Here is a 25,851-nt window from a genome sequence, read left to right as displayed (position 1 = left end):
GATACGCTTATCACAATGCCTTTCTGGTCTGTGCTGAAGCAGGGCATTCTGGCAGCCAAGTGGCTTGACCTTTATTAGTGAGCCTGGTTACCCCCTCTCGGAACCACAGACTTAGAAATCGCCAGCTCATATACAGTGCATAAAATATATTTATATATATACCCTTATACACCATTTAATAAAAAATATCACAAAATTCTTCTAAGTCCCTCGGGAAGAGTGAAAGACGCGCACGTTCATTTTCAGAGCTCCTAGACCTTCCTATAAGAAGTTAGCCAAAAAGTAGCTTCGAAAAACGCTTAGGTTAAGTTTCAGAGTTGCTTCTAATGTACCAAAGCTGGACTTAGACATAATTTCACTCTCACAACATTATGGCTGGTTGGAGACAGTCCGAACCACAAGTACCGGGTCCATGGTTCTGGCCGTATACTGGGGGGACGGGGACGACTCCCATTAACCCCTGACTATACCGGGGATACGCTTATCACAATGCCTTTCTGGTCTGTGCTGAAGCAGGGCATTCTGGCAGCCAAGTGGCTTGACCTTTATTAGTGAGCCTGGTTACCCCCTCTCGGAACCACAGACTTAGAAATCGCCAGCTCATATACAGTGCATAAAATATATTTATATATATACCCTTATACACCATTTAATAAAAAATATCACAAAATTCTTCTAAGTCCCTCGGGAAGAGTGAAAGACGCGCACGTTCATTTTCAGAGCTCCTAGACCTTCCTATAAGAAGTTAGCCAAAAAGTAGCTTCGAAAAACGCTTAGGTTAAGTTTCAGAGTTGCTTCTAATGTACCAAAGCTGGACTTAGACATAATTTCACTCTCACAACATTATGGCTGGTTGGAGAGAGTCCGAACCACAAGTACCGGGTCCATGGTTCTGGCCGTATACTGGGGGGACGGGGACGACTCCCATTAACCCCTGACTATACCGGGGATACGCTTATCACAATGCCTTTCTGGTCTGTGCTGAAGCAGGGCATTCTGGCAGCCAAGTGGCTTGACCTTTATTAGTGAGCCTGGTTACCCCCTCTCGGAACCACAGACTTAGAAATCGCCAGCTCATATACAGTGCATAAAATATATTTATATATATACCCTTATACACCATTTAATAAAAAATATCACAAAATTCTTCTAAGTCACTCGGGAAGAGTGAAAGACGCGCACGTTCATTTTCAGAGCTCCTAGACCTTCCTATAAGAAGTTAGCCAAAAAGTAGTTTCGAAAAACGCTTAGGTTAAGTTTCAGAGTTGCTTCTAATGTACCAAAGCTGGACTTAGACATAATTTCACTCTCACAACATTATGGCTGGTTGGAGACAGTCCGAACCACAAGTACCGGGTCCATGGTTCTGGCCGTATACTGGGGGGACGGGGACGACTCCCATTAACCCCTGACTATACCGGGGATACGCTTATCACAATGCCTTTCTGGTCTGTGCTGAAGCAGGGCATTCTGGCAGCCAAGTGGCTTGACCTTTATTAGTGAGCCTGGTTACCCCCTCTCGGAACCACAGACTTAGAAATCGCCAGCTCATATACAGTGCATAAAATATATTTATATATATACCCTTATACACCATTTTAATAAAAAATATCACAAAATTCTTCTAAGTCCCTCGGGAAGAGTGAAAGACGCGCACGTTCATTTTCAGAGCTCCTAGACCTTCCTATAAGAAGTTAGCCAAAAAGTAGCTTCGAAAAACGCTTAGGTTAAGTTTCAGAGTTGCTTCTAATGTACCAAAGCTGGACTTAGACATAATTTCACTCTCACAACATTATGGCTGGTTGGAGACAGTCCGAACCACAAGTACCGGGTCCATGGTTCTGGCCGTATACTGGGGGGACGGGGACGACTCCCATTAACCCCTGACTATACCGGGGATACGCTTATCACAATGCCTTTCTGGTCTGTGCTGAAGCAGGGCATTCTGGCAGCCAAGTGGCTTGACCTTTATTAGTGAGCCTGGTTACCCCCTCTCGGAACCACAGACTTAGAAATCGCCAGCTCATATACAGTGCATAAAATATATTTATATATATACCCTTATACACCATTTAATAAAAAATATCACAAAATTCTTCTAAGTCCCTCGGGAAGAGTGAAAGACGCGCACGTTCATTTTCAGAGCTCCTAGACCTTCCTATAAGAAGTTAGCCAAAAAGTAGCTTCGAAAAACGCTTAGGTTAAGTTTCAGAGTTGCTTCTAATGTACCAAAGCTGGACTTAGACATAATTTCACTCTCACAACATTATGGCTGGTTGGAGACAGTCCGAACCACAAGTACCGGGTCCATGGTTCTGGCCGTATACTGGGGGGACGGGGACGACTCCCATTAACCCCTGACTATACCGGGGATACGCTTATCACAATGCCTTTCTGGTCTGTGCTGAAGCAGGGCATTCTGGCAGCCAAGTGGCTTGACCTTTATTAGTGAGCCTGGTTACCCCCTCTCGGAACCACAGACTTAGAAATCGCCAGCTCATATACAGTGCATAAAATATATTTATATATATACCCTTATACACCATTTAATAAAAAATATCACAAAATTCTTCTAAGTCCCTCGGGAAGAGTGAAAGACGCGCACGTTCATTTTCAGAGCTCCTAGACCTTCCTATAAGAAGTTAGCCAAAAAGTAGCTTCGAAAAACGCTTAGGTTAAGTTTCAGAGTTGCTTCTAATGTACCAAAGCTGGACTTAGACATAATTTCACTCTCACAACATTATGGCTGGTTGGAGAGAGTCCGAACCACAAGTACCGGGTCCATGGTTCTGGCCGTATACTGGGGGGACGGGGACGACTCCCATTAACCCCTGACTATACCGGGGATACGCTTATCACAATGCCTTTCTGGTCTGTGCTGAAGCAGGGCATTCTGGCAGCCAAGTGGCTTGACCTTTATTAGTGAGCCTGGTTACCCCCTCTCGGAACCACAGACTTAGAAATCGCCAGCTCATATACAGTGCATAAAATATATTTATATATATACCCTTATACACCATTTTAATAAAAAATATCACAAAATTCTTCTAAGTCCCTCGGGAAGAGTGAAAGACGCGCACGTTCATTTTCAGAGCTCCTAGACCTTCCTATAAGAAGTTAGCCAAAAAGTAGCTTCGAAAAACGCTTAGGTTAAGTTTCAGAGTTGCTTCTAATGTACCAAAGCTGGACTTAGACATAATTTCACTCTCACAACATTATGGCTGGTTGGAGAGAGTCCGAACCACAAGTACCGGGTCCATGGTTCTGGCCGTATACTGGGGGGACGGGGACGACTCCCATTAACCCCTGACTATACCGGGGATACGCTTATCACAATGCCTTTCTGGTCTGTGCTGAAGCAGGGCATTCTGGCAGCCAAGTGGCTTGACCTTTATTAGTGAGCCTGGTTACCCCCTCTCGGAACCACAGACTTAGAAATCGCCAGCTCATATACAGTGCATAAAATATATTTATATATATACCCTTATACACCATTTAATAAAAAATATCACAAAATTCTTCTAAGTCCCTCGGGAAGAGTGAAAGACGCGCACGTTCATTTTCAGAGCTCCTAGACCTTCCTATAAGAAGTTAGCCAAAAAGTAGCTTCGAAAAACGCTTAGGTTAAGTTTCAGAGTTGCTTCTAATGTACCAAAGCTGGACTTAGACATAATTTCACTCTCACAACATTATGGCTGGTTGGAGACAGTCCGAACCACAAGTACCGGGTCCATGGTTCTGGCCGTATACTGGGGGGACGGGGACGACTCCCATTAACCCCTGACTATACCGGGGATACGCTTATCACAATGCCTTTCTGGTCTGTGCTGAAGCAGGGCATTCTGGCAGCCAAGTGGCTTGACCTTTATTAGTGAGCCTGGTTACCCCCTCTCGGAACCACAGACTTAGAAATCGCCAGCTCATATACAGTGCATAAAATATATTTATATATATACCCTTATACACCATTTAATAAAAAATATCACAAAATTCTTCTAAGTCCCTCGGGAAGAGTGAAAGACGCGCACGTTCATTTTCAGAGCTCCTAGACCTTCCTATAAGAAGTTAGCCAAAAAGTAGCTTCGAAAAACGCTTAGGTTAAGTTTCAGAGTTGCTTCTAATGTACCAAAGCTGGACTTAGACATAATTTCACTCTCACAACATTATGGCTGGTTGGAGAGAGTCCGAACCACAAGTACCGGGTCCATGGTTCTGGCCGTATACTGGGGGGACGGGGACGACTCCCATTAACCCCTGACTATACCGGGGATACGCTTATCACAATGCCTTTCTGGTCTGTGCTGAAGCAGGGCATTCTGGCAGCCAAGTGGCTTGACCTTTATTAGTGAGCCTGGTTACCCCCTCTCGGAACCACAGACTTAGAAATCGCCAGCTCATATACAGTGCATAAAATATATTTATATATATACCCTTATACACCATTTAATAAAAAATATCACAAAATTCTTCTAAGTCCCTCGGGAAGAGTGAAAGACGCGCACGTTCATTTTCAGAGCTCCTAGACCTTCCTATAAGAAGTTAGCCAAAAAGTAGCTTCGAAAAACGCTTAGGTTAAGTTTCAGAGTTGCTTCTAATGTACCAAAGCTGGACTTAGACATAATTTCACTCTCACAACATTATGGCTGGTTGGAGACAGTCCGAACCACAAGTACCGGGTCCATGGTTCTGGCCGTATACTGGGGGGACGGGGACGACTCCCATTAACCCCTGACTATACCGGGGATACGCTTATCACAATGCCTTTCTGGTCTGTGCTGAAGCAGGGCATTCTGGCAGCCAAGTGGCTTGACCTTTATTAGTGAGCCTGGTTACCCCCTCTCGGAACCACAGACTTAGAAATCGCCAGCTCATATACAGTGCATAAAATATATTTATATATATACCCTTATACACCATTTAATAAAAAATATCACAAAATTCTTCTAAGTCCCTCGGGAAGAGTGAAAGACGCGCACGTTCATTTTCAGAGCTCCTAGACCTTCCTATAAGAAGTTAGCCAAAAAGTAGCTTCGAAAAACGCTTAGGTTAAGTTTCAGAGTTGCTTCTAATGTACCAAAGCTGGACTTAGACATAATTTCACTCTCACAACATTATGGCTGGTTGGAGAGAGTCCGAACCACAAGTACCGGGTCCATGGTTCTGGCCGTATACTGGGGGGACGGGGACGACTCCCATTAACCCCTGACTATACCGGGGATACGCTTATCACAATGCCTTTCTGGTCTGTGCTGAAGCAGGGCATTCTGGCAGCCAAGTGGCTTGACCTTTATTAGTGAGCCTGGTTACCCCCTCTCGGAACCACAGACTTAGAAATCGCCAGCTCATATACAGTGCATAAAATATATTTATATATATACCCTTATACACCATTTAATAAAAAATATCACAAAATTCTTCTAAGTCACTCGGGAAGAGTGAAAGACGCGCACGTTCATTTTCAGAGCTCCTAGACCTTCCTATAAGAAGTTAGCCAAAAAGTAGTTTCGAAAAACGCTTAGGTTAAGTTTCAGAGTTGCTTCTAATGTACCAAAGCTGGACTTAGACATAATTTCACTCTCACAACATTATGGCTGGTTGGAGACAGTCCGAACCACAAGTACCGGGTCCATGGTTCTGGCCGTATACTGGGGGGACGGGGACGACTCCCATTAACCCCTGACTATACCGGGGATACGCTTATCACAATGCCTTTCTGGTCTGTGCTGAAGCAGGGCATTCTGGCAGCCAAGTGGCTTGACCTTTATTAGTGAGCCTGGTTACCCCCTCTCGGAACCACAGACTTAGAAATCGCCAGCTCATATACAGTGCATAAAATATATTTATATATATACCCTTATACACCATTTTAATAAAAAATATCACAAAATTCTTCTAAGTCCCTCGGGAAGAGTGAAAGACGCGCACGTTCATTTTCAGAGCTCCTAGACCTTCCTATAAGAAGTTAGCCAAAAAGTAGCTTCGAAAAACGCTTAGGTTAAGTTTCAGAGTTGCTTCTAATGTACCAAAGCTGGACTTAGACATAATTTCACTCTCACAACATTATGGCTGGTTGGAGACAGTCCGAACCACAAGTACCGGGTCCATGGTTCTGGCCGTATACTGGGGGGACGGGGACGACTCCCATTAACCCCTGACTATACCGGGGATACGCTTATCACAATGCCTTTCTGGTCTGTGCTGAAGCAGGGCATTCTGGCAGCCAAGTGGCTTGACCTTTATTAGTGAGCCTGGTTACCCCCTCTCGGAACCACAGACTTAGAAATCGCCAGCTCATATACAGTGCATAAAATATATTTATATATATACCCTTATACACCATTTAATAAAAAATATCACAAAATTCTTCTAAGTCCCTCGGGAAGAGTGAAAGACGCGCACGTTCATTTTCAGAGCTCCTAGACCTTCCTATAAGAAGTTAGCCAAAAAGTAGCTTCGAAAAACGCTTAGGTTAAGTTTCAGAGTTGCTTCTAATGTACCAAAGCTGGACTTAGACATAATTTCACTCTCACAACATTATGGCTGGTTGGAGACAGTCCGAACCACAAGTACCGGGTCCATGGTTCTGGCCGTATACTGGGGGGACGGGGACGACTCCCATTAACCCCTGACTATACCGGGGATACGCTTATCACAATGCCTTTCTGGTCTGTGCTGAAGCAGGGCATTCTGGCAGCCAAGTGGCTTGACCTTTATTAGTGAGCCTGGTTACCCCCTCTCGGAACCACAGACTTAGAAATCGCCAGCTCATATACAGTGCATAAAATATATTTATATATATACCCTTATACACCATTTAATAAAAAATATCACAAAATTCTTCTAAGTCCCTCGGGAAGAGTGAAAGACGCGCACGTTCATTTTCAGAGCTCCTAGACCTTCCTATAAGAAGTTAGCCAAAAAGTAGCTTCGAAAAACGCTTAGGTTAAGTTTCAGAGTTGCTTCTAATGTACCAAAGCTGGACTTAGACATAATTTCACTCTCACAACATTATGGCTGGTTGGAGAGAGTCCGAACCACAAGTACCGGGTCCATGGTTCTGGCCGTATACTGGGGGGACGGGGACGACTCCCATTAACCCCTGACTATACCGGGGATACGCTTATCACAATGCCTTTCTGGTCTGTGCTGAAGCAGGGCATTCTGGCAGCCAAGTGGCTTGACCTTTATTAGTGAGCCTGGTTACCCCCTCTCGGAACCACAGACTTAGAAATCGCCAGCTCATATACAGTGCATAAAATATATTTATATATATACCCTTATACACCATTTTAATAAAAAATATCACAAAATTCTTCTAAGTCCCTCGGGAAGAGTGAAAGACGCGCACGTTCATTTTCAGAGCTCCTAGACCTTCCTATAAGAAGTTAGCCAAAAAGTAGCTTCGAAAAACGCTTAGGTTAAGTTTCAGAGTTGCTTCTAATGTACCAAAGCTGGACTTAGACATAATTTCACTCTCACAACATTATGGCTGGTTGGAGAGAGTCCGAACCACAAGTACCGGGTCCATGGTTCTGGCCGTATACTGGGGGGACGGGGACGACTCCCATTAACCCCTGACTATACCGGGGATACGCTTATCACAATGCCTTTCTGGTCTGTGCTGAAGCACGGCATTCTGGCAGCCAAGTGGCTTGACCTTTATTAGTGAGCCTGGTTACCCACTCTCGGAACCACAGACTTAGAAATCGCCAGCTCATATACAGTGCATAAAATATATTTATATATATACCCTTATACACCATTTAATAAAAAATATCCCAAAATTCTTCTAAGTCCCTCGGGAAGAGTGAAAGACGCGCACGTTCATTTTCAGAGCTCCTAGACCTTCCTATAAGAAGTTAGCCAAAAAGTAGCTTCGAAAAACGCTTAGGTTAAGTTTCAGAGTTGCTTCTAATGTACCAAAGCTGGACTTAGACATAATTTCACTCTCACAACATTATGGCTGGTTGGAGACAGTCCGAACCACAAGTACCGGGTCCATGGTTCTGGCCGTATACTGGGGGGGCGGGGACGACTCCCATTAACCCCTGACTATACCGGGGATACGCTTATCACAATGCCTTTCTGGTCTGTGCTGAAGCACGGCATTCTGGCAGCCAAGTGGCTTGACCTTTATTAGTGAGCCTGGTTACCCACTCTCGGAACCACAGACTTAGAAATCGCCAGCTCATATACAGTGCATAAAATATATTTATATATATACCCTTATACACCATTTAATAAAAAATATCCCAAAATTCTTCTAAGTCCCTCGGGAAGAGTGAAAGACGCGCACGTTCATTTTCAGAGCTCCTAGACCTTCCTATAAGAAGTTAGCCAAAAAGTAGCTTCGAAAAACGCTTAGGTTAAGTTTCAGAGTTGCTTCTAATGTACCAAAGCTGGACTTAGACATAATTTCACTCTCACAACATTATGGCTGGTTGGAGACAGTCCGAACCACAAGTACCGGGTCCATGGTTCTGGCCGTATACTGGGGGGACGGGGACGACTCCCATTAACCCCTGACTATACCGGGGATACGCTTATCACAATGCCTTTCTGGTCTGTGCTGAAGCAGGGCATTCTGGCAGCCAAGTGGCTTGACCTTTATTAGTGAGCCTGGTTACCCCCTCTCGGAACCACAGACTTAGAAATCGCCAGCTCATATACAGTGCATAAAATATATTTATATATATACCCTTATACACCATTTTAATAAAAAATATCACAAAATCCTTCTAAGTCCCTCGGGAAGAGTGAAAGACGCGCACGTTCATTTTCAGAGCTCCTAGACCTTCCTATAAGAAGTTAGCCAAAAAGTAGCTTCGAAAAACGCTTAGGTTAAGTTTCAGAGTTGCTTCTAATGTACCAAAGCTGGACTTAGACATAATTTCACTCTCACAACATTATGGCTGGTTGGAGAGAGTCCGAACCACAAGTACCGGGTCCATGGTTCTGGCCGTATACTGGGGGGACGGGGACGACTCCCATTAACCCCTGACTATACCGGGGATACGCTTATCACAATGCCTTTCTGGTCTGTGCTGAAGCAGGGCATTCTGGCAGCCAAGTGGCTTGACCTTTATTAGTGAGCCTGGTTACCCCCTCTCGGAACCACAGACTTAGAAATCGCCAGCTCATATACAGTGCATAAAATATATTTATATATATACCCTTATACACCATTTAATAAAAAATATCACAAAATTCTTCTAAGTCCCTCGGGAAGAGTGAAAGACGCGCACGTTCATTTTCAGAGCTCCTAGACCTTCCTATAAGAAGTTAGCCAAAAAGTAGCTTCGAAAAACGCTTAGGTTAAGTTTCAGAGTTGCTTCTAATGTACCAAAGCTGGACTTAGACATAATTTCACTCTCACAACATTATGGCTGGTTGGAGACAGTCCGAACCACAAGTACCGGGTCCATGGTTCTGGCCGTATACTGGGGGGACGGGGACGACTCCCATTAACCCCTGACTATACCGGGGATACGCTTATCACAATGCCTTTCTGGTCTGTGCTGAAGCAGGGCATTCTGGCAGCCAAGTGGCTTGACCTTTATTAGTGAGCCTGGTTACCCCCTCTCGGAACCACAGACTTAGAAATCGCCAGCTCATATACAGTGCATAAAATATATTTATATATATACCCTTATACACCATTTTAATAAAAAATATCACAAAATTCTTCTAAGTCCCTCGGGAAGAGTGAAAGACGCGCACGTTCATTTTCAGAGCTCCTAGACCTTCCTATAAGAAGTTAGCCAAAAAGTAGCTTCGAAAAACGCTTAGGTTAAGTTTCAGAGTTGCTTCTAATGTACCAAAGCTGGACTTAGACATAATTTCACTCTCACAACATTATGGCTGGTTGGAGAGAGTCCGAACCACAAGTACCGGGTCCATGGTTCTGGCCGTATACTGGGGGGACGGGGACGACTCCCATTAACCCCTGACTATACCGGGGATACGCTTATCACAATGCCTTTCTGGTCTGTGCTGAAGCAGGGCATTCTGGCAGCCAAGTGGCTTGACCTTTATTAGTGAGCCTGGTTACCCCCTCTCGGAACCACAGACTTAGAAATCGCCAGCTCATATACAGTGCATAAAATATATTTATATATATACCCTTATACACCATTTAATAAAAAATATCACAAAATTCTTCTAAGTCCCTCGGGAAGAGTGAAAGACGCGCACGTTCATTTTCAGAGCTCCTAGACCTTCCTATAAGAAGTTAGCCAAAAAGTAGCTTCGAAAAACGCTTAGGTTAAGTTTCAGAGTTGCTTCTAATGTACCAAAGCTGGACTTAGACATAATTTCACTCTCACAACATTATGGCTGGTTGGAGAGAGTCCGAACCACAAGTACCGGGTCCATGGTTCTGGCCGTATACTGGGGGGACGGGGACGACTCCCATTAACCCCTGACTATACCGGGGATACGCTTATCACAATGCCTTTCTGGTCTGTGCTGAAGCAGGGCATTCTGGCAGCCAAGTGGCTTGACCTTTATTAGTGAGCCTGGTTACCCCCTCTCGGAACCACAGACTTAGAAATCGCCAGCTCATATACAGTGCATAAAATATATTTATATATATACCCTTATACACCATTTTAATAAAAAATATCACAAAATTCTTCTAAGTCCCTCGGGAAGAGTGAAAGACGCGCACGTTCATTTTCAGAGCTCCTAGACCTTCCTATAAGAAGTTAGCCAAAAAGTAGCTTCGAAAAACGCTTAGGTTAAGTTTCAGAGTTGCTTCTAATGTACCAAAGCTGGACTTAGACATAATTTCACTCTCACAACATTATGGCTGGTTGGAGAGAGTCCGAACCACAAGTACCGGGTCCATGGTTCTGGCCGTATACTGGGGGGACGGGGACGACTCCCATTAACCCCTGACTATACCGGGGATACGCTTATCACAATGCCTTTCTGGTCTGTGCTGAAGCACGGCATTCTGGCAGCCAAGTGGCTTGACCTTTATTAGTGAGCCTGGTTACCCACTCTCGGAACCACAGACTTAGAAATCGCCAGCTCATATACAGTGCATAAAATATATTTATATATATACCCTTATACACCATTTAATAAAAAATATCCCAAAATTCTTCTAAGTCCCTCGGGAAGAGTGAAAGACGCGCACGTTCATTTTCAGAGCTCCTAGACCTTCCTATAAGAAGTTAGCCAAAAAGTAGCTTCGAAAAACGCTTAGGTTAAGTTTCAGAGTTGCTTCTAATGTACCAAAGCTGGACTTAGACATAATTTCACTCTCACAACATTATGGCTGGTTGGAGACAGTCCGAACCACAAGTACCGGGTCCATGGTTCTGGCCGTATACTGGGGGGGCGGGGACGACTCCCATTAACCCCTGACTATACCGGGGATACGCTTATCACAATGCCTTTCTGGTCTGTGCTGAAGCACGGCATTCTGGCAGCCAAGTGGCTTGACCTTTATTAGTGAGCCTGGTTACCCACTCTCGGAACCACAGACTTAGAAATCGCCAGCTCATATACAGTGCAAAAAATATATTTATATATATACCCTTATACACCATTTAATAAAAAATATCCCAAAATTCTTCTAAGTCCCTCGGGAAGAGTGAAAGACGCGCACGTTCATTTTCAGAGCTCCTAGACCTTCCTATAAGAAGTTAGCCAAAAAGTAGCTTCGAAAAACGCTTAGGTTAAGTTTCAGAGTTGCTTCTAATGTACCAAAGCTGGACTTAGACATAATTTCACTCTCACAACATTATGGCTGGTTGGAGACAGTCCGAACCACAAGTACCGGGTCCATGGTTCTGGCCGTATACTGGGGGGACGGGGACGACTCCCATTAACCCCTGACTATACCGGGGATACGCTTATCACAATGCCTTTCTGGTCTGTGCTGAAGCAGGGCATTCTGGCAGCCAAGTGGCTTGACCTTTATTAGTGAGCCTGGTTACCCCCTCTCGGAACCACAGACTTAGAAATCGCCAGCTCATATACAGTGCATAAAATATATTTATATATATACCCTTATACACCATTTTAATAAAAAATATCACAAAATCCTTCTAAGTCCCTCGGGAAGAGTGAAAGACGCGCACGTTCATTTTCAGAGCTCCTAGACCTTCCTATAAGAAGTTAGCCAAAAAGTAGCTTCGAAAAACGCTTAGGTTAAGTTTCAGAGTTGCTTCTAATGTACCAAAGCTGGACTTAGACATAATTTCACTCTCACAACATTATGGCTGGTTGGAGACAGTCCGAACCACAAGTACCGGGTCCATGGTTCTGGCCGTATACTGGGGGGACGGGGACGACTCCCATTAACCCCTGACTATACCGGGGATACGCTTATCACAATGCCTTTCTGGTCTGTGCTGAAGCAGGGCATTCTGGCAGCCAAGTGGCTTGACCTTTATTAGTGAGCCTGGTTACCCCCTCTCGGAACCACAGACTTAGAAATCGCCAGCTCATATACAGTGCATAAAATATATTTATATATATACCCTTATACACCATTTAATAAAAAATATCACAAAATTCTTCTAAGTCCCTCGGGAAGAGTGAAAGACGCGCACGTTCATTTTCAGAGCTCCTAGACCTTCCTATAAGAAGTTAGCCAAAAAGTAGCTTCGAAAAACGCTTAGGTTAAGTTTCAGAGTTGCTTCTAATGTACCAAAGCTGGACTTAGACATAATTTCACTCTCACAACATTATGGCTGGTTGGAGAGAGTCCGAACCACAAGTACCGGGTCCATGGTTCTGGCCGTATACTGGGGGGACGGGGACGACTCCCATTAACCCCTGACTATACCGGGGATACGCTTATCACAATGCCTTTCTGGTCTGTGCTGAAGCAGGGCATTCTGGCAGCCAAGTGGCTTGACCTTTATTAGTGAGCCTGGTTACCCCCTCTCGGAACCACAGACTTAGAAATCGCCAGCTCATATACAGTGCATAAAATATATTTATATATATACCCTTATACACCATTTAATAAAAAATATCACAAAATTCTTCTAAGTCCCTCGGGAAGAGTGAAAGACGCGCACGTTCATTTTCAGAGCTCCTAGACCTTCCTATAAGAAGTTAGCCAAAAAGTAGCTTCGAAAAACGCTTAGGTTAAGTTTCAGAGTTGCTTCTAATGTACCAAAGCTGGACTTAGACATAATTTCACTCTCACAACATTATGGCTGGTTGGAGACAGTCCGAACCACAAGTACCGGGTCCATGGTTCTGGCCGTATACTGGGGGGACGGGGACGACTCCCATTAACCCCTGACTATACCGGGGATACGCTTATCACAATGCCTTTCTGGTCTGTGCTGAAGCAGGGCATTCTGGCAGCCAAGTGGCTTGACCTTTATTAGTGAGCCTGGTTACCCCCTCTCGGAACCACAGACTTAGAAATCGCCAGCTCATATACAGTGCATAAAATATATTTATATATATACCCTTATACACCATTTTAATAAAAAATATCACAAAATTCTTCTAAGTCCCTCGGGAAGAGTGAAAGACGCGCACGTTCATTTTCAGAGCTCCTAGACCTTCCTATAAGAAGTTAGCCAAAAAGTAGCTTCGAAAAACGCTTAGGTTAAGTTTCAGAGTTGCTTCTAATGTACCAAAGCTGGACTTAGACATAATTTCACTCTCACAACATTATGGCTGGTTGGAGAGAGTCCGAACCACAAGTACCGGGTCCATGGTTCTGGCCGTATACTGGGGGGACGGGGACGACTCCCATTAACCCCTGACTATACCGGGGATACGCTTATCACAATGCCTTTCTGGTCTGTGCTGAAGCAGGGCATTCTGGCAGCCAAGTGGCTTGACCTTTATTAGTGAGCCTGGTTACCCCCTCTCGGAACCACAGACTTAGAAATCGCCAGCTCATATACAGTGCATAAAATATATTTATATATATACCCTTATACACCATTTAATAAAAAATATCACAAAATTCTTCTAAGTCCCTCGGGAAGAGTGAAAGACGCGCACGTTCATTTTCAGAGCTCCTAGACCTTCCTATAAGAAGTTAGCCAAAAAGTAGCTTCGAAAAACGCTTAGGTTAAGTTTCAGAGTTGCTTCTAATGTACCAAAGCTGGACTTAGACATAATTTCACTCTCACAACATTATGGCTGGTTGGAGACAGTCCGAACCACAAGTACCGGGTCCATGGTTCTGGCCGTATACTGGGGGGACGGGGACGACTCCCATTAACCCCTGACTATACCGGGGATACGCTTATCACAATGCCTTTCTGGTCTGTGCTGAAGCAGGGCATTCTGGCAGCCAAGTGGCTTGACCTTTATTAGTGAGCCTGGTTACCCCCTCTCGGAACCACAGACTTAGAAATCGCCAGCTCATATACAGTGCATAAAATATATTTATATATATACCCTTATACACCATTTTAATAAAAAATATCACAAAATTCTTCTAAGTCCCTCGGGAAGAGTGAAAGACGCGCACGTTCATTTTCAGAGCTCCTAGACCTTCCTATAAGAAGTTAGCCAAAAAGTAGCTTCGAAAAACGCTTAGGTTAAGTTTCAGAGTTGCTTCTAATGTACCAAAGCTGGACTTAGACATAATTTCACTCTCACAACATTATGGCTGGTTGGAGAGAGTCCGAACCACAAGTACCGGGTCCATGGTTCTGGCCGTATACTGGGGGGACGGGGACGACTCCCATTAACCCCTGACTATACCGGGGATACGCTTATCACAATGCCTTTCTGGTCTGTGCTGAAGCAGGGCATTCTGGCAGCCAAGTGGCTTGACCTTTATTAGTGAGCCTGGTTACCCCCTCTCGGAACCACAGACTTAGAAATCGCCAGCTCATATACAGTGCATAAAATATATTTATATATATACCCTTATACACCATTTTAATAAAAAATATCACAAAATTCTTCTAAGTCCCTCGGGAAGAGTGAAAGACGCGCACGTTCATTTTCAGAGCTCCTAGACCTTCCTATAAGAAGTTAGCCAAAAAGTAGCTTCGAAAAACGCTTAGGTTAAGTTTCAGAGTTGCTTCTAATGTACCAAAGCTGGACTTAGACATAATTTCACTCTCACAACATTATGGCTGGTTGGAGACAGTCCGAACCACAAGTACCGGGTCCATGGTTCTGGCCGTATACTGGGGGGACGGGGACGACTCCCATTAACCCCTGACTATACCGGGGATACGCTTATCACAATGCCTTTCTGGTCTGTGCTGAAGCAGGGCATTCTGGCAGCCAAGTGGCTTGACCTTTATTAGTGAGCCTGGTTACCCCCTCTCGGAACCACAGACTTAGAAATCGCCAGCTCATATACAGTGCATAAAATATATTTATATATATACCCTTATACACCATTTAATAAAAAATATCACAAAATTCTTCTAAGTCCCTCGGGAAGAGTGAAAGACGCGCACGTTCATTTTCAGAGCTCCTAGACCTTCCTATAAGAAGTTAGCCAAAAAGTAGCTTCGAAAAACGCTTAGGTTAAGTTTCAGAGTTGCTTCTAATGTACCAAAGCTGGACTTAGACATAATTTCACTCTCACAACATTATGGCTGGTTGGAGACAGTCCGAACCACAAGTACCGGGTCCATGGTTCTGGCCGTATACTGGGGGGACGGGGACGACTCCCATTAACCCCTGACTATACCGGGGATACGCTTATCACAATGCCTTTCTGGTCTGTGCTGAAGCAGGGCATTCTGGCAGCCAAGTGGCTTGACCTTTATTAGTGAGCCTGGTTACCCCCTCTCGGAACCACAGACTTAGAAATCGCCAGCTCATATACAGTGCATAAAATATATTTATATATATACCCTTATACACCATTTAATAAAAAATATCACAAAATTCTTCTAAGTCCCTCGGGAAGAGTGAAAGACGCGCACGTTCATTTTCAGAGCTCCTAGACCTTCCTATAAGAAGTTAGCCAAAAAGTAGCTTCGAAAAACGCTTAGGTTAAGTTTCAGAGTTGCTTCTAATGTACCAAAGCTGGACTTAGACATAATTTCACTCTCACAACATTATGGCTGGTTGGAGAGAGTCCGAACCACAAGTACCGGGTCCATGGTTCTGGCCGTATACTGGGGGGACGGGGACGACTCCCATTAACCCCTGACTATACCGGGGATACGCTTATCACAATGCCTTTCTGGTCTGTGCTGAAGCAGGGCATTCTGGCAGCCAAGTGGCTTGACCTTTATTAGTGAGCCTGGTTACCCCCTCTCGGAACCACAGACTTAGAAATCGCCAGCTCATATACAGTGCATAAAATATATTTATATATATACCCTTATACACCATTTTAATAAAAAATATCACAAAATTCTTCTAAGTCCCTCGGGAAGAGTGAAAGACGCGCACGTTCATTTTCAGAGCTCCTAGACCTTCCTATAAGAAGTTAGCCAAAAAGTAGCTTCGAAAAACGCTTAGGTTAAGTTTCAGAGTTGCTTCTAATGTACCAAAGCTGGACTTAGACATAATTTCACTCTCACAACATTATGGCTGGTTGGAGACAGTCCGAACCACAAGTACCGGGTCCATGGTTCTGGCCGTATACTGGGGGGGCGGGGACGACTCCCATTAACCCCTGACTATACCGGGGATACGCTTATCACAATGCCTTTCTGGTCTGTGCTGAAGCACGGCATTCTGGCAGCCAAGTGGCTTGACCTTTATTAGTGAGCCTGGTTACCCACTCTCGGAACCACAGACTTAGAAATCGCCAGCTCATATACAGTGCATAAAATATATTTATATATATACCCTTATACACCATTTAATAAAAAATATCCCAAAATTCTTCTAAGTCCCTCGGGAAGAGTGAAAGACGCGCACGTTCATTTTCAGAGCTCCTAGACCTTCCTATAAGAAGTTAGCCAAAAAGTAGCTTCGAAAAACGCTTAGGTTAAGTTTCAGAGTTGCTTCTAATGTACCAAAGCTGGACTTAGACATAATTTCACTCTCACAACATTATGGCTGGTTGGAGAGAGTCCGAACCACAAGTACCGGGTCCATGGTTCTGGCCGTATACTGGGGGGACGGGGACGACTCCCATTAACCCCTGACTATACCGGGGATACGCTTATCACAATGCCTTTCTGGTCTGTGCTGAAGCAGGGCATTCTGGCAGCCAAGTGGCTTGACCTTTATTAGTGAGCCTGGTTACCCCCTCTCGGAACCACAGACTTAGAAATCGCCAGCTCATATACAGTGCATAAAATATATTTATATATATACCCTTATACACCATTTAATAAAAAATATCACAAAATTCTTCTAAGTCCCTCGGGAAGAGTGAAAGACGCGCACGTTCATTTTCAGAGCTCCTAGACCTTCCTATAAGAAGTTAGCCAAAAAGTAGCTTCGAAAAACGCTTAGGTTAAGTTTCAGAGTTGCTTCTAATGTACCAAAGCTGGACTTAGACATAATTTCACTCTCACAACATTATGGCTGGTTGGAGACAGTCCGAACCACAAGTACCGGGTCCATGGTTCTGGCCGTATACTGGGGGGACGGGGACGACTCCCATTAACCCCTGACTATACCGGGGATACGCTTATCACAATGCCTTTCTGGTCTGTGCTGAAGCAGGGCATTCTGGCAGCCAAGTGGCTTGACCTTTATTAGTGAGCCTGGTTACCCCCTCTCGGAACCACAGACTTAGAAATCGCCAGCTCATATACAGTGCATAAAATATATTTATATATATACCCTTATACACCATTTAATAAAAAATATCACAAAATTCTTCTAAGTCCCTCGGGAAGAGTGAAAGACGCGCACGTTCATTTTCAGAGCTCCTAGACCTTCCTATAAGAAGTTAGCCAAAAAGTAGCTTCGAAAAACGCTTAGGTTAAGTTTCAGAGTTGCTTCTAATGTACCAAAGCTGGACTTAGACATAATTTCACTCTCACAACATTATGACTGGTTGGAGAGAGTCCGAACCACAAGTACCGGGTCCATGGTTCTGGCCGTATACTGGGGGGACGGGGACGACTCCCATTAACCCCTGACTATACCGGGGATACGCTTATCACAATGCCTTTCTGGTCTGTGCTGAAGCAGGGCATTCTGGCAGCCAAGTGGCTTGACCTTTATTAGTGAGCCTGGTTACCCCCTCTCGGAACCACAGACTTAGAAATCGCCAGCTCATATACAGTGCATAAAATATATTTATATATATACCCTTATACACCATTTAATAAAAAATATCACAAAATTCTTCTAAGTCCCTCGGGAAGAGTGAAAGACGCGCACGTTCATTTTCAGAGCTCCTAGACCTTCCTATAAGAAGTTAGCCAAAAAGTAGCTTCGAAAAACGCTTAGGTTAAGTTTCAGAGTTGCTTCTAATGTACCAAAGCTGGACTTAGACATAATTTCACTCTCACAACATTATGGCTGGTTGGAGACAGTCCGAACCACAAGTACCGGGTCCATGGTTCTGGCCGTATACTGGGGGGACGGGGACGACTCCCATTAACCCCTGACTATACCGGGGATACGCTTATCACAATGCCTTTCTGGTCTGTGCTGAAGCAGGGCATTCTGGCAGCCAAGTGGCTTGACCTTTATTAGTGAGCCTGGTTACCCCCTCTCGGAACCACAGACTTAGAAATCGCCAGCTCATATACAGTGCATAAAATATATTTATATATATACCCTTATACACCATTTTAATAAAAAATATCACAAAATTCTTCTAAGTCCCTCGGGAAGAGTGAAAGACGCGCACGTTCATTTTCAGAGCTCCTAGACCTTCCTATAAGAAGTTAGCCAAAAAGTAGCTTCGAAAAACGCTTAGGTTAAGTTTCAGAGTTGCTTCTAATGTACCAAAGCTGGACTTAGACATAATTTCACTCTCACAACATTATGGCTGGTTGGAGACAGTCCGAACCACAAGTACCGGGTCCATGGTTCTGGCCGTATACTGGGGGGACGGGGACGACTCCCATTAACCCCTGACTATACCGGGGATACGCTTATCACAATGCCTTTCTGGTCTGTGCTGAAGCAGGGCATTTTGGCAGCCAAGTGGCTTGACCTTTATTAGTGAGCCTGGTTACCCCCTCTCGGAACCACAGACTTAGAAATCGCCAGCTCATATACAGTGCATAAAATATATTTATATATATACCCTTATACACCATTTAATAAAAAATATCACAAAATTCTTCTAAGTCCCTCGGGAAGAGTGAAAGACGCGCACGTTCATTTTCAGAGCTCCTAGACCTTCCTATAAGAAGTTAGCCAAAAAGTAGCTTCGAAAAACGCTTAGGTTAAGTTTCAGAGTTGCTTCTAATGTACCAAAGCTGGACTTAGACATAATTTCACTCTCACAACATTATGGCTGGTTGGAGACAGTCCGAACCACAAGTACCGGGTCCATGGTTCTGGCCGTATACTGGGGGGACGGGGACGACTCCCATTAACCCCTGACTATACCGGGGATACGCTTATCACAATGCCTTTCTGGTCTGTGCTGAAGCAGGGCATTCTGGCAGCCAAGTGGCTTGACCTTTATTAGTGAGCCTGGTTACCCCCTCTCGGAACCACAGACTTAGAAATCGCCAGCTCATATACAGTGCATAAAATATATTTATATATATACCCTTATACACCATTTTAATAAAAAATATCACAAAATTCTTCTAAGTCCCTCGGGAAGAGTGAAAGACGCGCACGTTCATTTTCAGAGCTCCTAGACCTTCCTATAAGAAGTTAGCCAAAAAGTAGCTTCGAAAAACGCTTAGGTTAAGTTTCAGAGTTGCTTCTAATGTACCAAAGCTGGACTTAGACATAATTTCACTCTCACAACATTATGGCTGGTTGGAGACAGTCCGAACCACAAGTACCGGGTCCATGGTTCTGGCCGTATACTGGGGGGACGGGGACGACTCCCATTAACCCCTGACTATACCGGGGATACGCTTATCACAATGCCTTTCTGGTCTGTGCTGAAGCAGGGCATTCTGGCAGCCAAGTGGCTTGACCTTTATTAGTGAGCCTGGTTACCCCCTCTCGGAACCACAGACTTAGAAATCGCCAGCTCATATACAGTGCATAAAATATATTTATATATATACCCTTATACACCATTTAATAAAAAATATCACAAAATTCTTCTAAGTCCCTCGGGAAGAGTGAAAGACGCGCACGTTCATTTTCAGAGCTCCTAGACCTTCCTATAAGAAGTTAGCCAAAAAGTAGCTTCGAAAAACGCTTAGGTTAAGTTTCAGAGTTGCTTCTAATGTACCAAAGCTGGACTTAGACATAATTTCACTCTCACAACATTATGGCTGGTTGGAGACAGTCCGAACCACAAGTACCGGGTCCATGGTTCTGGCCGTATACTGGGGGGACGGGGACGACTCCCATTAACCCCTGACTATACCGGGGATACGCTTATCACAATGCCTTTCTGGTCTGTGCTGAAGCAGGGCATTCTGGCAGCCAAGTGGCTTGACCTTTATTAGTGAGCCTGGTTACCCCCTCTCGGAACCACAGACTTAGAAATCGCCAGCTCATATACAGTGCATAAAATATATTTATATATATACCCTTATACACCATTTAATAAAAAATATCACAAAATTCTTCTAAGTCCCTCGGGAAGAGTGAAAGACGCGCACGTTCATTTTCAGAGCTCCTAGACCTTCCTATAAGAAGTTAGCCAAAAAGTAGCTTCGAAAAACGCTTAGGTTAAGTTTCAGAGTTGCTTCTAATGTACCAAAGCTGGACTTAGACATAATTTCACTCTCACAACATTATGGCTGGTTGGAGAGAGTCCGAACCACAAGTACCGGGTCCATGGTTCTGGCCGTATACTGGGGGGACGGGGACGACTCCCATTAACCCCTGACTATACCGGGGATACGCTTATCACAATGCCTTTCTGGTCTGTGCTGAAGCAGGGCATTCTGGCAGCCAAGTGGCTTGACCTTTATTAGTGAGCCTGGTTACCCCCTCTCGGAACCACAGACTTAGAAATCGCCAGCTCATATACAGTGCATAAAATATATTTATATATATACCCTTATACACCATTTTAATAAAAAATATCACAAAATTCTTCTAAGTCCCTCGGGAAGAGTGAAAGACGCGCACGTTCATTTTCAGAGCTCCTAGACCTTCCTATAAGAAGTTAGCCAAAAAGTAGCTTCGAAAAACGCTTAGGTTAAGTTTCAGAGTTGCTTCTAATGTACCAAAGCTGGACTTAGACATAATTTCACTCTCACAACATTATGGCTTGTTGGAGACAGTCCGAACCACAAGTACCGGGTCCATGGTTCTGGCCGTATACTGGGGGGGACGGGGACGACTCCCATTAACCCCTGACTATACCGGGGATACGCTAATCACAATGCCTTTCTGGTCTGTGCCGAAGCACGGCATTCTGGCAGCCAAGTGGCTTGACCTTTATTAGTGAGCCTGGTTACCCCCTCTCGGAACCACAGACTTAGAAATCGCCAGCTCATATACAGTGCATAAAATATATTTATATATATACCCTTATACACCATTTAATAAAAAATATCACAAAATTCTTCTAAGTCACTCGGGAAGAGTGAAAGACGCGCACGTTCATTTTCAGAGCTCCTAGACCTTCCTATAAGAAGTTAGCCAAAAAGTAGTTTCGAAAAACGCTTAGGTTAAGTTTCAGAGTTGCTTCTAATGTACCAAAGCTGGACTTAGACATAATTTCACTCTCACAACATTATGGCTGGTTGGAGAGAGTCCGAACCACAAGTACCGGGTCCATGGTTCTGGCCGTATACTGGGGGGACGGGGACGACTCCCATTAACCCCTGACTATACCGGGGATACGCTTATCACAATGCCTTTCTGGTCTGTGCTGAAGCAGGGCATTCTGGCAGCCAAGTGGCTTGACCTTTATTAGTGAGCCTGGTTACCCCCTCTCGGAACCACAGACTTAGAAATCGCCAGCTCATATACAGTGCATAAAATATATTTATATATATACCCTTATACACCATTTTAATAAAAAATATCACAAAATTCTTCTAAGTCCCTCGGGAAGAGTGAAAGACGCGCACGTTCATTTTCAGAGCTCCTAGACCTTCCTATAAGAAGTTAGCCAAAAAGTAGCTTCGAAAAACGCTTAGGTTAAGTTTCAGAGTTGCTTCTAATGTACCAAAGCTGGACTTAGACATAATTTCACTCTCACAACATTATGGCTGGTTGGAGACAGTCCGAACCACAAGTACCGGGTCCATGGTTCTGGCCGTATACTGGGGGGACGGGGACGACTCCCATTAACCCCTGACTATACCGGGGATACGCTTATCACAATGCCTTTCTGGTCTGTGCTGAAGCAGGGCATTCTGGCAGCCAAGTGGCTTGACCTTTATTAGTGAGCCTGGTTACCCCCTCTCGGAACCACAGACTTAGAAATCGCCAGCTCATATACAGTGCATAAAATATATTTATATATATACCCTTATACACCATTTTAATAAAAAATATCACAAAATTCTTCTAAGTCACTCAGGAAGAGTGAAAGACGCGCACGTTCATTTTCAGAGCTCCTAGACCTTCCTATAAGAAGTTAGCCAAAAAGTAGTTTCGAAAAACGCTTAGGTTAAGTTTCAGAGTTGCTTCTAATGTACCAAAGCTGGACTTAGACATAATTTCACTCTCACAACATTATGGCTGGTTGGAGACAGTCCGAACCACAAGTACCGGGTCCATGGTTCTGGCCGTATACTGGGGGGACGGGGACGACTCCCATTAACCCCTGACTATACCGGGGATACGCTTATCACAATGCCTTTCTGGTCTGTGCTGAAGCAGGGCATTCTGGCAGCCAAGTGGCTTGACCTTTATTAGTGAGCCTGGTTACCCCCTCTCGGAACCACAGACTTAGAAATCGCCAGCTCATATACAGTGCATAAAATATATTTATATATATACCCTTATACACCATTTTAATAAAAAATATCACAAAATTCTTCTAAGTCCCTCGGGAAGAGTGAAAGACGCGCACGTTCATTTTCAGAGCTCCTAGACCTTCCTATAAGAAGTTAGCCAAAAAGTAGCTTCGAAAAACGCTTAGGTTAAGTTTCAGAGTTGCTTCTAATGTACCAAAGCTGGACTTAGACATAATTTCACTCTCACAACATTATGGCTGGTTGGAGAGAGTCCGAACCACAAGTACCGGGTCCATGGTTCTGGCCGTATACTGGGGGACGGGGACGACTCCCATTAACCCCTGACTATACCGGGGATACGCTTATCACAATGCCTTTCTGGTCTGTGCTGAAGCAGGGCATTCTGGCAGCCAAGTGGCTTGACCTTTATTAGTGAGCCTGGTTACCCCCTCTCGGAACCACAGACTTAGAAATCGCCAGCTCATATACAGTGCATAAAATATATTTATATATATACCCTTATACACCATTTAATAAAAAATATCACAAAATTCTTCTAAGTCCCTCGGGAAGAGTGAAAGACGCGCACGTTCATTTTCAGAGCTCCTAGACCTTCCTATAAGAAGTTAGCCAAAAAGTAGCTTCGAAAAACGCTTAGGTTAAGTTTCAGAGTTGCTTCTAATGTACCAAAGCTGGACTTAGACATAATTTCACTCTCACAACATTATGGCTGGTTGGAGACAGTCCGAACCACAAGTACCGGGTCCATGGTTCTGGCCGTATACTGGGGGGACGGGGACGACTCCCATTAACCCCTGACTATACCGGGGATACGCTTATCACAATGCCTTTCTGGTCTGTGCTGAAGCAGGGCATTCTGGCAGCCAAGTGGCTTGACCTTTATTAGTGAGCCTGGTTACCCCCTCTCGGAACCACAGACTTAGAAATCGCCAGCTCATATACAGTGCATAAAATATATTTATATATATACCCTTATACACCATTTTAATAAAAAATATCACAAAATTCTTCTAAGTCCCTCGGGAAGAGTGAAAGACGCGCACGTTCATTTTCAGAGCTCCTAGACCTTCCTATAAGAAGTTAGCCAAAAAGTAGCTTCGAAAAACGCTTAGGTTAAGTTTCAGAGTTGCTTCTAATGTACCAAAGCTGGACTTAGACATAATTTCACTCTCACAACATTATGGCTGGTTGGAGACAGTCCGAACCACAAGTACCGGGTCCATGGTTCTGGCCGTATACTGAGGGGGCGGGGACGACTCCCATTAACCCCTGACTATACCGGGGATACGCTTATCACAATGCCTTTCTGGTCTGTGCTGAAGCACGGCATTCTGGCAGCCAAGTGGCTTGACCTTTATTAGTGAGCCTGGTTACCCCCTCTCGGAACCACAGACTTAGAAATCGCCAGCTCATATACAGTGCATAAAATATATTTATATATATACCCTTATACACCATTTAATAAAAAATATCCCAAAATTCTTCTAAGTCCCTCGGGAAGAGTGAAAGACGCGCACGTTCATTTGCAGAGCTCCTAGACCTTCCTATAAGAAGTTAGCCAAAAAGTAGCTTCGAAAAACGCTTAGGTTAAGTTTCAGAGTTGCTTCTAATGTACCAAAGCTGGACTTAGACATAATTTCACTCTCACAACATTATGGCTGGTTGGAGAGAGTCCGAACCACAAGTACCGGGTCCATGGTTCTGGCCGTATACTGGGGGGACGGGGACGACTCCCATTAACCCCTGACTATACCGGGGATACGCTTATCACAATGCCTTTCTGGTCTGTGCTGAAGCAGTGCATTCTGGCAGCCAAGTGGCTTGACCTTTATTAGTGAGCCTGGTTACCCCCTCTCGGAACCACAGACTTAGAAATCGCCAGCTCATATACAGTGCATAAAATATATTTATATATATACCCTTATACACCATTTAATAAAAAATATCACAAAATTCTTCTAAGTCCCTCGGGAAGAGTGAAAGACGCGCACGTTCATTTTCAGAGCTCCTAGACCTTCCTATAAGAAGTTAGCCAAAAAGTAGCTTCGAAAAACGCTTAGGTTAAGTTTCAGAGTTGCTTCTAATGTACCAAAGCTGGACTTAGACATAATTTCACTCTCACAACATTATGGCTGGTTGGAGACAGTCCGAACCACAAGTACCGGGTCCATGGTTCTGGCCGTATACTGGGGGGACGGGGACGACTCCCATTAACCCCTGACTATACCGGGGATACGCTTATCACAATGCCTTTCTGGTCTGTGCTGAAGCAGGGCATTCTGGCAGCCAAGTGGCTTGACCTTTATTAGTGAGCCTGGTTACCCCCTCTCGGAACCACAGACTTAGAAATCGCCAGCTCATATACAGTGCATAAAATATATTTATATATATACCCTTATACACCATTTTAATAAAAAATATCACAAAATTCTTCTAAGTCCCTCGGGAAGAGTGAAAGACGCGCACGTTCATTTTCAGAGCTCCTAGACCTTCCTATAAGAAGTTAGCCAAAAAGTAGCTTCGAAAAACGCTTAGGTTAAGTTTCAGAGTTGCTTCTAATGTACCAAAGCTGGACTTAGACATAATTTCACTCTCACAACATTATGGCTGGTTGGAGACAGTCCGAACCACAAGTACCGGGTCCATGGTTCTGGCCGTATACTGGGGGGACGGGGACGACTCCCATTAACCCCTGACTATACCGGGGATACGCTTATCACAATGCCTTTCTGGTCTGTGCTGAAGCAGGGCATTCTGGCAGCCAAGTGGCTTGACCTTTATTAGTGAGCCTGGTTACCCCCTCTCGGAACCACAGACTTAGAAATCGCCAGCTCATATACAGTGCATAAAATATATTTATATATATACCCTTATACACCATTTAATAAAAAATATCACAAAATTCTTCTAAGTCCCTCGGGAAGAGTGAAAGACGCGCACG

The sequence above is a fragment of the Ascaphus truei genome, unplaced genomic scaffold (assembly GCF_040206685.1).
Source record: "Ascaphus truei isolate aAscTru1 unplaced genomic scaffold, aAscTru1.hap1 HAP1_SCAFFOLD_199, whole genome shotgun sequence".
NCBI classification, from domain to species: Eukaryota; Metazoa; Chordata; class Amphibia; order Anura; family Ascaphidae; genus Ascaphus; species Ascaphus truei.
Note: the sequence above shows the minus strand (reverse complement) of the source record.